The sequence below is a fragment of the Vulpes lagopus genome, chromosome 10, assembly GCF_018345385.1.
Source record: "Vulpes lagopus strain Blue_001 chromosome 10, ASM1834538v1, whole genome shotgun sequence".
Taxonomy (NCBI): Eukaryota; Metazoa; Chordata; class Mammalia; order Carnivora; family Canidae; genus Vulpes; species Vulpes lagopus.
Genome location: NC_054833.1, coordinates 104,743,048 through 104,758,133, shown reverse-complemented (window position 1 = coordinate 104,758,133; position 15,086 = coordinate 104,743,048).

Below are 15,086 nucleotides of genomic sequence, written 5' to 3'. Positions count from 1 at the left end.
GGCTGCCACAGACTCAAAGGGAAGCTGTCTCAAAATCATTATATCTGCCAGCAGATCACCATGTCTACACATGAATACTATCAATGAAGGAACACTGTGGAGTGATGCATCTAAATTGATGAGTGTAAAATCTAGCACTTATAATTCCATTAACTAATGTAAACTAGAAAAAGAAACCTTTAGCAGCATTTATTAATCTTGCCTTTCTAAACAGCAAGCTGCCTGCCATCCGTGATGTGTTCTCTGCCCAGGAAACCAAGATCAATGTCAACAACCTGGAATACCAACAGCACTTCAGCTTCTTTGTTGAGGATGGATTTGGGGTCTGAAAATTTCTATATCCTGCCCAATGCATGAACAATGACCTCACATCTGTGCTGACTCTCTCCCTACTGTAAATGGTCTTTGATGCTGTTGACCGTGAGACACCACTGCCCTGGTGATATGACCTGATCTCTGTATTTAAAAACATTAAGGAACTTGCTCAAGTTCAAGGATTTCCAAAAATCCAATTTGGGTGAATTAGGAAACCCAGATAGCATTACAGGCAAGGGCACAAAGTTTTCAAATCACAGTTAAGCCACAAAGGACCAGGATGACTTGAATAAAAAAATGCAAGGATCCGCTTGACAAAGAACCTTGAAAAGATCTAAGGATGGAAGAATGCCCACTGTGGAAATAGAGAAAGGATGAGGAAGAGCCAAAAAAAAAAAAAAAAAAGTGAATGCACAAACTCTTTCTAAGGCTTGTCAAGGAAAGGAAGGTAAGAGCAGCAGAGAAGGTAGAATGAGTTAACACCACCAAAGAGATTACTGGCGAGGAAAACAGGGCCGGTGAGGGAAAAGCATGGGCAATGAAGTGGCTGGACTAATGAATGAGAAGGCGAGTGAAATTAATGAGTGGCAGAGATACCAAACTGCTCTATTAAGTTGGTCTTTAACAAGAAAAATAAAGGAAGGGAACATACATAATTAGGAAGTAATGAAGACTTTAAATATAGACGTTGAAATAAACCAGGTAAGGGAATACTTGAAAACATGGTACAATATGTGAATCAGCAGGTCCAGATAACATGCATTCCCCAATCTTAAGGGAATTAGTTAATGAACTTGCTGAACTACTGGCCATTATCTTCAAAGATTCCAAGAGACCAGGGATTCTCAAATGGAAAATATCTGACTGGTCTTATACCAAATTGGGGGAAAAAAAAGACTTTGATAATTAAAAAAATTTCTTTATTTAAATTCTAGTTAGTTAGCATGTAGTATAATATTGTTTTCAGGAGTAGAGGCCTTGATAATTATTATACCTGCTGCTTTATGCTCTCCCCACCTTATGAGGTTGTTGTAATGACAAATGGGATTAGAAATATTAAACTATCTGGTGGAGGGATCCCTGGGTGGCGCAGCGGTTTGGCACCTGCCTTTGGCCCAGGGCGCGATCCTGGAGACCCGGGATCGAATCCCATGTCAGGCTCCCGGTGCATGGAGCCTGCTTCTCCCCCTGCCTGTCTCTCTGCCTCTTTCTCTCTCTGTGTGACTATCATAAATAAATAAAAATTTTAAAAAATTATAAAAAAAAATAAACTATCTGGTGGAAAACCTGGGGGAAAGGGAGTAGCCAATGCTGGTTTGTATGATCCAGGCTAATGGACTGGAGCTAGGACATATGATCAAGAGCAATTCAGATATTTGAACTTTCGTTCAATGGAATGCATGTGGGGGTTGTGTAAAAACATTTTTGTTTTTTAAGGTGATATAAAATCAGTTTACATCCCTAGGGAGAAAGGGAGAGAAAGCCTTCATACTAGATGCCCATCTATGATGCAAAAATTTCTAAGGATAATCCACAGGTGGATAATGGACTGTAGGCAGTATCAAAAATCTCAACACTTTCTCTTTAATAAGGGGACTGCAACATGTTATTCTTTAATTTAGTCAAAATCAGTAATACATTATTCTTGTAGAAAAAAAAAACAAACAATAGAGATAAGCATTAATAATCATCACCTAAAATCCTGCCACTGGTTATAAAGTTTGATGTATTTGCATACATAATTTTTCCTGTAGAAATAAATATAGAAGTTATCTTATTTTATTTTTGAGAGAGAGAGAGAGTGAGAGAGCATGTGAGCTGATGGAAGGGGCAGAAGAAGAGAGTGAGAAAGCATCCCAAGCAGGCTCCATGTTCAGTGCAGATCCTGATGCAGGGCTCAATTTCATGACCCTGAGATCATGACCTGAGTTGAAATCAACACTCAACCGACTGAGCCACCCAGGAGCCCCAAGATAGAATTTATTTTTATAAAAATCGGATGAGTCATATATGTAGGATGGTCCAGATAAATATAATTGGTTTTTTTTTTCCCACCACCATAGAACACAGATCCTTCTATTATCTTAAATTGCTGCAGAGTTGTTTAATCAACAACTTCTGGACATTTAGATTATTTCTCCTTCTTTCTTTTTGCTATCAGTAACTCTGCAGTTAACATCCTTAAGCAAACATCTTCTATATGTATTTTTTCCTTCTGTTAGAATAAAATCCCATAAGGGGAATTGCCAAGTCAATTGTCCTTTTTTTTTTTTTTTTTTTTTTTTAGGACTTTTGTTCCATATTGCTAAATTACTTTCAGGAAAGAAGGCAATTAACAAACAATAAATGAAAATGCCAGTTTCCTCAATGTGCACACCAACTGGATTTAACAAATATTTTAATCTTTCAATTCAGTAACATTTTAAACATCTTATAACAGTTGAATTTGGATCATTAGGTAGAACAAAACACCTGAGGAAATTTATATATTTTCTACCCTATCCTTAAACAATTTGGAAGAATTCTCTTTTCTCTCTCTGCCCCCCTCCCTTCTTCCCTGCCTGCCTACCTACCTGTGACTCCTTTTCTTTTTGAATCATAACTGCATTGACATATTTTTCATAAGGTTGGGTAAGAAATTCAAATAGAACTATTGAAAGTAACAGCCCAGCTCTATCTTACAAAGCTAAACTTTCACAAGCCTATGAACCAGGCATATACATTGGAGAAACACTTGCATAAGTACCTGAGAACACCCAAGAAGGCACACAGCAGCCCTGCTCTACCATAACTAAGGACCCAACAAGAACCTAACTGTATATCTCCAGAAACATGGATGAATAAACTATGCCATATCCCTACAATAGACTGTCATATGGCTGTGAAATGGGTGAACCACAGCTAAATAAAACCACATGGATGAATCTTGCAAACAATTTCAAATGAAAATAGCCAGTTGCAAATGGTTAAGTACAGTACGATAAAATTTTTATAAAGCTCAAAGGCAAGTAAACTTAACATATTGCTGGGGGTGGGGGGTACATACATATGTTAAAAGCATTTATCAGATAAATAATAATCACAAAATTTAGGGTGGTGATTATTTGTGAGGGGGAAGACAGGGTCAGAAGAATAAAACCAAGGGAACTCTTAGATGCCATACCAGAAATGTTTGAGATCCCAAAAGGATCCCACATATCATCCACATATCATCATTTTATTGTTCTGCTTCATAGCCTATGTATGTGTCCTAAGCATCTGAATGTATCAGCCACAGAGAGGTGATTATGCATTGCACACTCACTAGTTAGCAAATTTTATTTGCTCATACATCAAATAGTGCTCTGATGTCCCCCAAAGAGCACAAGCAATTTCTCACTGCTAAAACCAGCCCCCATACTTTACTGACTGGGTGCCTGTCACCGAAAACACAGAACAGAGCCTCTCCAGAGGATTCTACATCCCCCCAGAGAAAGGACTGTGCCCTCACACCTTCAGTGGAGAATTCTCTCCACTCTGGAGAATCAAGGTGGGAGAAAAAAAATGAACCAGAATGTACAACAGACACAAATTCTGGAAGAATTTCCTAAGGCTCAGGGCTATGACCTTACTCATCTTTTCTAAAAATAGATACCAAATTCTGGTAAACGGTTAGAGGAAAATAGCCTATTTTTAAAGGAGAAGTCCTAAATAGTGAAATCATTTTGCTTAAGCAATGAGCCAAGTCGTTTCTAATGAGGTTGTGGCATTACTGGAAATAAGAGATATATTTAAATAAATAGTCCATACATTACCCCAATAAATCATTTGAAAATATTCTCAAATGCACTAAATGTATTTTTAGTGGCATATGCCTGACCTTTCTGGAAAAAGAAAGGCAATTCTGGAACATTTTGAGAATAAACATCTATCTAAATTAGTAATCAAGACACTAGTAAAATTGTTTTACATTTTCTTAACACCTTTAACTATACCCTATGCTTCAAGAACAATTTATTTTTCCTACCTTTAATAAAATACAGATTCTGTCTGTAAAGTAGCAGGAATATGAGATCAGAAACTTTTTTGATGACCCAATGAGAAATCCTATAATGGTCCTATTACTTCAAGGCCTCAGGCAGGATGGATATATGTCTTTGCAACATTTCCATAAAATGACTTGCAGTCCATAAAATGTTAGTTTTTATGACTGTGTTTCCGAGTGTTTTAAAATCAGTGCCATATTCTTTTTTTATAATATTCACAATAAAAATGTAAATAAAACCCATTTATTCATTCAACAAACACATTCTGAGAACCTGCTCTCCACCTGGCACTCTGCTGGGGACCACAACTCCTTATCTCCAAGTCCTCATAGCCTAGAATGTTTTATAAAGCCCCTGTATTAAATAGCATCTGATCCTCTATATGTATGTTCCACTGCCTGAAAAATCATCATAATAATTAACAATAATAAAATACCAATTAATAATACTTATTAATTAATTAAAAGAATAATAGAATAAGTTGTTCTCCAGAGACGACTTCAGTTTGAGGTTTCCAGGGGAGAAATTCCAAACCTCAAACTTATTCATCTAGGATGCTTCCCCCACTCCACCTCTCACCCCTCACTCTGCTTTCCCCAACTCTGATCCTTAGCGAAGCTCACTAGCTTCCCTTCTGTCCCCTTTCCTCTCTCTCCCCTCTTGCCTTTACTATAAAACTCCTAGAAAAACATTCACACTACTCTCCTCCTAGATTTTTCTGGTCAACTGTGGGTAATTTCAGTCCTTTGTTCTAGCTGCAAGGTTGCAAAGGTCAGCAGTGGCCTCCTGCTTTCCAAAAAAATGACCTGATTTTCCTCATCATACTTAAACTTTTGTAGCAGCTACACACCATGGACCCCACTATCATTTCTCTGCCTTCTCCCCTTTACAGAAGTCTCTTTACTGGCTTCCTTTCTGTAGGAACCCTCTCAACCCTCCTAGCCAGCTCCCTTCTCTGCCCATCCCCCCCATGCTGGCATTCACACCCCCAAACAGCACCCTCACTTATCCCACTACTCTGACCACTAGGAATTTTTCTCTTGTGCCACATGGAATCATACAGGGAGGCTCTTGGACAAGCTTTTCCCTTTGCCTGGAATGCTGACCCTGGAATACTCATGTCACACATTCCCCTTCTTTCATCTGCTTAAATCCCCCTCATCTTCCACGGACTGTATTAAAAGGAAGGCAGTATGTAGTGGCTGAGGGCATGGACTCTGAAGCCAGACGGTGGGGGTTCAAACCGTGACTGTGCACTGATGAGCTATGTGACCTTTGGCAAGTTATTTAACCTCTCTGTGCCTTAATTTCCTCAACTATAGCATGAAGATAACAATAGTATCTGCCTCTAAAAATTGTTATGAGAATTAATGAGTTAATTTTTTTTAAGATTTACTCATTTATTTGAGAGACAAAGAGCAGAGAGAGGGGCAGAGGGAGAGGGAATGAGAGAATATGAACAAATTCCTCACTAGCCACCGAGCCCAATTCTGGGCTCTAGCCTACCACCCTGAGATCATGACCTGAGCCAAAATCAAGAGTTGGACATTTAACCAAATGAGCCACCCAGATGCACTAATGACTTAGTATTTTTAAAGTCTTTAGAACAGTGCCTGAAACACTGTAAGTAAGTAGTACCATGTGTGTTTGTTTGGCGGGGGTGGGGGGAGTCAACTCTAAAAGTACTTCCTAAATGCTGAAGCTTTTAATCTCACCCCTTACCAGCCTACTTATCACTATTTTTAGATAGATATCTCCCATTATTCTCTGAGCTCCCTTGGTCAGGGACCCTGTCCCACTCACTTCTAGATTCCAGCCTGGCACAAGGCAGCACTCAGCAAATATTTGTTGAATGAGCAGAAGATGGATCCAAAAAGGATGAGTTTTCCACAGCCACTGATCTTTCTAGCAACTCAGAAATCATGAGCCTAGAATTTCCTTGGGAGACATTTTGGCAGTGGGTAAGGGTGGGGCATTGTTAGGCACCAGCACTTTCCATTCCTACAATTTCTTCAGCCCCGTAAACTGATCAGGTGACAAGAGCCATAGTAGTGCCAAGCCCAATTAATCCAAACCAGAATGGCACACATAGTACCTTTATGTATCACATCAGTTAAGTTTTATTTTCCATCCTTCACTTATTTCCTCCTTTGTGTGCACTTAATGAGCTTTATATTTAAAACAAGAAAAGCCAATAAAACACAAAAATCACAAATCAACAGTGCTTTGTTCAAGAATATCCTATTTAATCAAGAAACTTTCCCAAGTAATTCACTCATTTCAGCCACCAGGTGCCAGGTGGCAATAGGCGCTATAGGCAGAGGGCCAGGGAGAGAAAGAGAGGTAAGAGAGAAAGGCTATGTGCTCCCTTCCCTTGAGGCTCACAATGCCATGTAGGATAGAGTACACCACCCCCCTCTAGGCAAGCATCTTTAGAAATCAAAGATGTTCCCATAACCTACTAATGCATCTGTGCCTTTAATTAGCCCAATCGAGCATATAACTCAGTAAAATCTCTCACCTTTTTTGCTCCTTTCAACTAATTTCTGAACATTTCATTTTCTAGTAAGCTTTCACTGCATAACAAGCAGTAATGAAATGACCGATATTAACCCATTGTTAGATTAAACAAAGTACATCATTGGTTGATAGCATTCTATATTATTGGGGTTTGAAATGGGTCCCATCCTATGTTGCAAACATTTGGTATTTGCCTAATGAGACCATTCTTGTACCTACAAAGGAAAAAAAGACATTGTATTAAAACATTTCATGTTAATGATGGCATGTTCAGCACTTTCCGCTCACAGCCACATCTGTGGGTGAGGCAGGTTTCTTGATATTAAATGCTGCATTGGGCCCATATTCTTAGCAAGATGTCTGATTGGCTACTCCCCAAATATACCTTAAATTGGCTTAAAATAGAACAATCACATGCTAACCCGGTAGCATTAGCAACTCTATTAACAGCCAATTTCACATCCACACCAGAGGGAGTAAAAGGTAATTTGCTCATTATCAACACCCTCTGGCAGTGGAAGGAAATGACTGTTCATCAAAAAGTATTTTCCAACATAACAATAGCAGCGCCCATATGTAACCACCTCACTCTCCCTTCCCTCCCTGACTGGATCACTGGAGAATGGCTACAGGAAAAAACTGAAATACAAATGGGTTTTGGTATAAATAGTCTACCTGCCCATTCCCTACCTCCCACCCCTATACCTTCACCTCACCTCACCCCTTTCGGGTTATAAATGAAATGTTGGGCAAATAATCCTACAGGGTACAGGGTGGATCCCACTACAACAGATATGTAGCTCAGAAAGGTTTCCAAGTCTCCATTACTTGACTAGTATCTCAGACTGCTTTAACCTAACCCAGTTGAATGTGGACGGTTCTTGGAGCCCACTGTAACCAGATCTAATCTGTAGACTCACCTAGTGACTGAAGAAAATAAACCATTCAAGAAATACCATACTGCCCCAATGGGGCAATTTAAAATCTCACCCCAGCCAGGCTTCATTTTAGTAAATATTTCTTCAGAAATGAAGGTTTTTTTATTTGCTTGCTTTTATCAATGTTTAATAAACTTCAGTATGTGTTTATGTATTTGGATATAATATTATACTACCGTAGTGACAAATTACAGAAACAGATTTCTTATCTATTGCCTCTGTTGAGCTGGCTGTTTTTGTTTGAGAAGAGTCATCTCCTAATTCTTGTCTAGCTCTCTGGGCCGCCTCCTGTTCTTCCTACCTTTGTCCACCTTGTATCCTATACACAGGAGTCAGGCTTATCTACCTGAAGCAATTCTTGAGATATCATTCCCCACTCAAAATTGCCTCTCTATTGCTCCCAGTTGCCTCCCCACTGTTTCTAGATAAATTCCAGACTCTACATCCTAGCATCTAAAGCTTTTCACAACCCTGCCTCCCCGACTCTTCTAGCTTTAGTTGGAAGTTCTCATTTCTCCCCAGTATCCTAGAATACAGCCCATCTGCCCTTATCAGAATCAAAGGTAAAATCAAATGCAACTATCTCCAGAAAGTCTATTTTGATTGTTCCAAAGAAAATTGATCCACTACACTTCTGAACTACAGTAACCCTTTGGGATAGGCTGCCAGTTCATAGTAGATTATAAGGGGCTTCCCCTGGAACTTATAAATGAGAGAAAGATTGTTCTAAGAGAGTGGAACCATACCGAGTCCTCTTAGAGAGACAGATTAGCTCTCAGATCTGAAGACCTGACTGTTCCAGAGTACCCTACTTAAGGAAAAAGCTTATGAATCTCATGATGGAGAGGAAGGAGAAAAACATAGTCACAAGGGGAATGATGTCTGGACCCCTCCTAGGGATGTCTAGGAGAGAGGGAACCTTGGCCAACAGATTGACAGTACCAGCCCCGTTGGTGAAACGTTTGCTATCTGAGACAGTTACATGATGCTGTCCCACCCAGTTACCATTCAACACTACACTCTTTAAGTGTCCTTAGTTCTGATTCTGTCACCCAAAATCTCTTTGGTTTCTAATGTTAGTCAGAGAGTGGTTGGACGTGTGAACTACAAGTATTCCAGCCTCCATGACAGTGATTTCCCTACTATATCACTAATTATCTACTATAAAGTAGTTAATTGGCTCTTTATTCTTTCTGTAAATATTACTGAGCAGCTACTATATGCCAGGTACTTGTCTACTCACTTAAGAGGGTGAACAAGAAAAATATAGTTTCTTGACCCATGGAGTTTACAGGATGGAGAGAAATACAGATAAGTACACTTAGAGTTCTAATATCGTGTGATGACTGCCTTGCTGGGGATGTTCAGGGGATAAGAGTGGGACCACATGCTTGGAGGAAACACTCAGGCTTTGGGAACCAGAGAAGGCTTTGTAGAGAAAATTATATTTACCCTGAGTCCTGAGGCATCAGCTAGAGTTACCCCAAGGGTGATGGGAGGAGAAAAAGAAATGATACATGTAGCTCAAGCAGCATGGGCAAAAGATTCAGGGTAGGTCTGAGAAACTGAGAATAGTTCAATAAAGGTACAGTGGGGAATATGAGGAGGGGCAAGAAGGGTCAGGAAAGCAGGACACAGATCAAGGAGGGTCTCATAAGCCATTTTAGGAATCTTTCTATCATGAGAATGGTGAAGAATTATTGAAAGGTTTTAGACAAGTCTATAACATGATCATATCTCTAATTGCTGGAGGAATAGGCAGGGTCATTGGGGATAAGAGAAGAGGGCCAATTAAAAGATTTATTTAGAAGATACAACAGGCAGGTCTTGGTGAGGGGTGGGATGAGAGGACTGGGAGTTGATAAGGGAGGGGGAAAGGAAAGAAGATTCAAGATGATGCTAGCATTTCTGGGCTTCAACAGATGGGCTTGTGGTACCTTTCATTGAGGCAACTTGTAACAGAGGTTCAGAGCACAGACTCCAGGTAGTACAGAGTTGGGCTACCTAACTTTGAATCCCTGCTTTACACCTTACTGCTCTGTAGTCTTGGGTAAGTTACTTAATCTCTCTGTGCCTCATTTTCTCATCTATAGTGAAGATAACCAGAATACCTATTCACAGAGTCGTTATGCAGATTACATGAGTTAATAGTGACATGCTCAGAATAGTGCCTGGCACAAATACATGCCTTATGTGTTTGTTAAGTAAATAAAATAAGTGACACAGGAGGAGTAACTGGTTTGGAGTAGAGGATTATGAGTTTAGTTTTGGAGATGCTGAACTGCAGAAATCTGTGGAACAATCAAGAATAGCTGTCTAGATGGGCAGTTGCATATATAGATCTGGAGCTTCAAATGGAGATCAGTGCTAGAGACTTTGTTGCAGGAGCAACCTCATATGTGCCGTAACTGAAATCAGGACAATGGATAGAATAGATCAGAGAAGATGTAGAATGAGAAAGGGAAGGAAAAGACAAGGGAGAACCTTGGGGCCCATTTCAGGGCAAAAGAGATACTTTACTTTCCAGAGAAATTTAGAAGCAGTCAGAAAAGCAGGGGGAAAACTGAGCAGTTCTCAGAAACCAAGGACAGAAAGTGTTTCTAGAAGGCAGAAGTAGCCACTGGTGTCAAGTTTGTCAAATGCAATAAAGACCAAAAAAAAACCCCATTGGATCTGACAACAAAAGTATGACCTTGGCCAATCAGAGTTGCTGCCACTGGCAGGGGAGTAGGGTGGAGGCAGGAGGACAGTGGTGAAGGAAAAATAGATTGCAAATGCAAACAATTTATTCATAAGAGATGAGTGGAGAGCAATGGGAAGGAAAGAGCAGACAATAGGTAGAGGTCAGGAGAGGCTTTATTTTTATTTTTATTTTTTTGGTATAATAGAAGATACTTGAGCATATTTAAATGCTGTTATAGATTGAATTGTGTCCCCCACAATTCATAGGTTGAAGTCCTAACCCCCAGTACCTGAGAATATGACCTATTGGAAATAGGGTCATTGCAGATGTAATTAGATAAGTTGAGGTCATACTGGTGTAGGATGGGCCCTTAATCCAATATGACTGGTGTCCTTATAAAAGGAATTTGGAGACAGACATGCATACAGGGAGAATGCCATGTGAAAATGAAGGCTGAAATGGGAGTGGTGCAGGCAAGCTTCCAGAAGCTGGGTGAGAGGCACAGAACAGATTCTTCCTCCCAGTCCTTAGAAGGAACCAACCCTGCCCACACCACATCCAACTCTTGATTTCAGCCAGGTCATGGTTTCAGGGTTGTAAGATCCGGCTCTGCACTGGGCATGGAAGCCTGCTTAAGATTCTCTCTCCCTCTGCTCCTTCCTACCTCCCTCTAAAAAAAAGAAGAAGGAGGAGGAGGAGGAGAAAGAGGAGGAGCAGGAAGGGACAGTAGTGAGGGGCAAATGGAAACCCAGTCCCATGCCTTTTCACACTTTGGAACTGCTTGACTACATTACATATTCAAATTGTTAAACTTTTAAAATGCTAATAAGAGAAATCATTAGAAAGAGAAAGGTTGCAGTCACTAGGCCACTCACTGCGTGAAGCCCCTATGGGAGGAAAGGGGGCTATTTTATGGCACCAGTACTCTTGTAGTTACATTTGTCATTGTTCATTTCTGCTTCATCTAATGCATACTGGGTTCTTTGCACTTTTTAATTACTGAATAAATTAATATTTATAGTCTCTATTTCTCTTGGAAATATCTGTTGAGAGGGACTTTTTCTACTATCACCTGAGCTCTTGACTATTTGAAATGACTGAGGTATATCTCTCTCCTAGGATACCTTTGAGATATGCCAGTGACTGTAACTGTAACCGGAACAGGTCTGGTTGAAAATATGGGCTCATAAGAGACAGGAAGTGATTCCAGAGAAGCTTCTGTTTATAACATAATCGGTAAGAATCATTTCTTTTATCTATGATTATAGGAATTTATTTAACTAAACCTACTACAAAAGACTGTATTATCTAAACTGGTACAGGCTGACCTGCTCTCTCTTTTATATGCATCTCTGCCAGCTTTAGCCAATGCTTTATTTCAAACAGGATCCTAATTCGTTGCAGAAATTAATATAACAATCATAAGAATAACAAAAGTCTTTTATGATAAAGGCTGATGTACACATGTCCACAGCAGTTCACCCTGGGTCTTGCAACATGAAGTTTTTAATCCCACAAAGTAGCACCAGCTATGTGGCAATCTTTTGGGTCCTTGGGTTGGCTTTTCCAGGTGAAATTAAGGAACTGTTTTGTGACAAACCACTTCAGAAGTATTCAGCTTCTCATGCCATAATTAGAGCTGTAATCTGCTGGTTGCCTGCTTTTTGAAGCAGAAGGACCAGATTTGAAAGCCACTCTAATGACTAGACTATCCATGTGAATATCTGCACACTGTATTATTTGTCTCTGGTAGGGGGGAAAGAGATGTAATAAAATGCAGAAATTGTCATAGTGGGAGGAGAAGTTGAGCGTGGGTAAATCATTTGAGGAAAATCAGAATTGAGCTTTGACCCAGTTTCTCCCTCTCATGAATAATGGGATTAAGAGGATGAGCTAGAATAGGCCTCCCAGATCGGTGAGGACAAAGGAGGAAACCAGGTGAGTGGAAGAAATGACCTCTGACAGAAATTCAGCCTTCAGGATCTTCCCAGGTAGAGGTGTCTGAGAGCTGAACAGCATCTGGGAATAAATCGCATGAAGTAACAAGAAAAAGCCCTACGGAGCTGAGCACTTTAATTAAAATAATAAATAAAAATTTAAAAAAGCAAGGGCGCCTGGGTGACTCAGTTGGTTAAGCAGCGGCCTCAGGTCCTGATGACTGCTCGCTCTCTCTCTCTTTCTCTCTCTCTCCCTCTCTTACCTAAATAAACAAAATCTTTTTAAAAAATTTAAAAAGCAAAAGATGGGGCACCTGGCTGGGTCAGCTGCTTAAGCATTGCATTCTAGATTTCAGCTCAAGTCGTGATTTCAGGGTTGTGGGTTTGAGCTCCGCCTGCAGGCTGGGGCTGGGCGGGGAACCTGCTTAAGATTCTCTCTCTTCCTCTCCCTCTGCCCTTCCCCTCTCCTCTCTTTCTAAAAAATAGTTAATTAATTAATTAATTAATTAAAAATAAAAAGCAAAAGATAAAATGGAGAGAAAGTAGGGAGTACCCCACAGCCCAAGCTGTCTTCCGACAAAATGCTCTTCTATGAATGGTCCCAATTGGGCATTTCTGATTTTTTTTTTTTTTAAAGTCACACGTGTATGCTACAACACGCCCAGGAAAGTTTCATCCCTTCCCTTCCTTTTGGAGGTGGAAATTCCCTTCACAGCTTCCTTGTTACTGGAATTGTGGGGGCCCAGAGTGTACCCGGAGCCCGGAGGCCCTTCTCCCTCCTTGCCACCTGCGGGGTTGCTGGGTTCAGTTAGGAAGTGCCCGGCTGCTGCTGCCTTCACTCAGTCCACTTAGCCGAAGGCCTCTGATTTGTTCACATTTACTACAACACATACAGAGGGCTGGAGGATTTTTTTCCTTTTTTTTTCTTTTTTTCTTCTTCTTCTTCTTCTTCTTTTTTTTTTTTTTCCACTATTGATCTGGTGCTTTAAGAGGGGAAAAAAATCTTCTTGGCTGTCTAAACACTATTGATCCCTGCTTGGGAGTCGCAGTAGAAGTGTAGAAAGGGCGTGGATGAATTGAAATTTCATTTCCGACAACTTGTTCCTGTTATTTTTACCCTTTCGGACGGGGAGAAACACGCTGCTGCCGCTTCAGTCAATGTGGTCGATAGCTCCGCTGAGAAACCCAACACAGCTTCCGCCAGAGGTTTGGCAGTGAGACATGCTCTTGGATTTGGAGTGCGTGGAACTGAAGGATGCTGGAGAAAAGCACCAGGTCTTAGCAAACGGTTTGGGAGCTGGCTGTGACCTAAGGGAGCTGTAGCTTTGGCAAAAAGGGTTGCAGAGGACAGCATTCCTGTTTGGGAAAGGCCTGAGCGGCCTCTCTAGTTACCGGTGCCCTGCTTCAGACTCTTGGCTGGCTTTCGGTAACAAGAAAAGGGGTGATCCTCTCCAGCCAAAGCTGCATTTCAGGCCTCAAAGAGGAGCATTATGTGGAGCTCTTACAGGAGGTTGCTCGTTATGGTCTGGAAAAGGACTGAGGTAGAAACTGGAGCTGCAGGCCCTGCAGGGAATGGGTGGACAACACTGGGTGTTCAAGGGCACACATGTGCAGCCAGGAGCCTCAGGAAGCACTCCCACCCCCTCAGCATGCTGAGTACATGGGGTTTGGTGCCAACAGCACCAGCTTTGTTCTTACTTTTATGAGATGTTCAAAGAACACAGGAGAGCACCAGGCTCCTTCTTCCTAATAGCAACATCTGGCATTTATGTAGCCATGCACCTTTGATCCTTAAGGATCCCAAAGCACTTTATAACCTGCTTCAGTGCTAACGGCCATAGCAACCATCTTACTTACAGTAAATGTGGTCCAGTATTCCCCATATTGGTTCTCTCTTCTCAGTTTTGCAGTGTACAGAACAGTTCTCCATTCTGGAAGGAAAGATTCCAGTTTGGACCTCAAGCACCTACTTTTGTGCGTCTTTTTTTGCATTTTGTCCAGAACTGGTCCTCCCACCCCCACCCCATTTCTTTTTTAAATAAAAGTACTTGGTAACCATTCTTAATAAACAGTACTTCATTTACATTTCCAATTATTTTATAGGCCTGTTTCTGCTTCTATCCCCATCCCTCCCATTCCAGAGAAAGATGAAAATGTTCTTTTCTCCTGGGAGCCAAGAATCTGCATTGCGGATGAGGTTGCAAATTCAGACACAATAAACAGAATTAAGAAAAACTGAGCTGGCATTTGACAGAAATTGTAAAATGACACTCAGAAATGTTGCTCTTGTGGAAATTACTGATATTAAAATATAAATCAGTGTCTTGTGTTTCCCGTAGCACCAGGGGCTCTATTAGGTTATGCAGTTTGATTGCTGAGCTGAACCTAAGAGACTTGGCAGTTCCATGCTGAAGTTATCCCAAAGTATTTAACTCCTCTCCTGCTGGAGAGCAGGCATCCAAGCAAATGCCAGCTAAAAACATTGCCTCCAAAAGGCCTTGCCTTTTTCATTGAACGCTTTGAAATCTGAAAGAAGGTAGAGGAGGCTAACATGGGGAGAGAAGGTAAAGGAATTTAGAAAAGCTTCTCTCAAGGCAAGAATCTTGTTGCATAGTACCAGGAAGGCAGCCTGGGGCAACTAAAAAAAAAAAAAAAGCAGATTTGATGC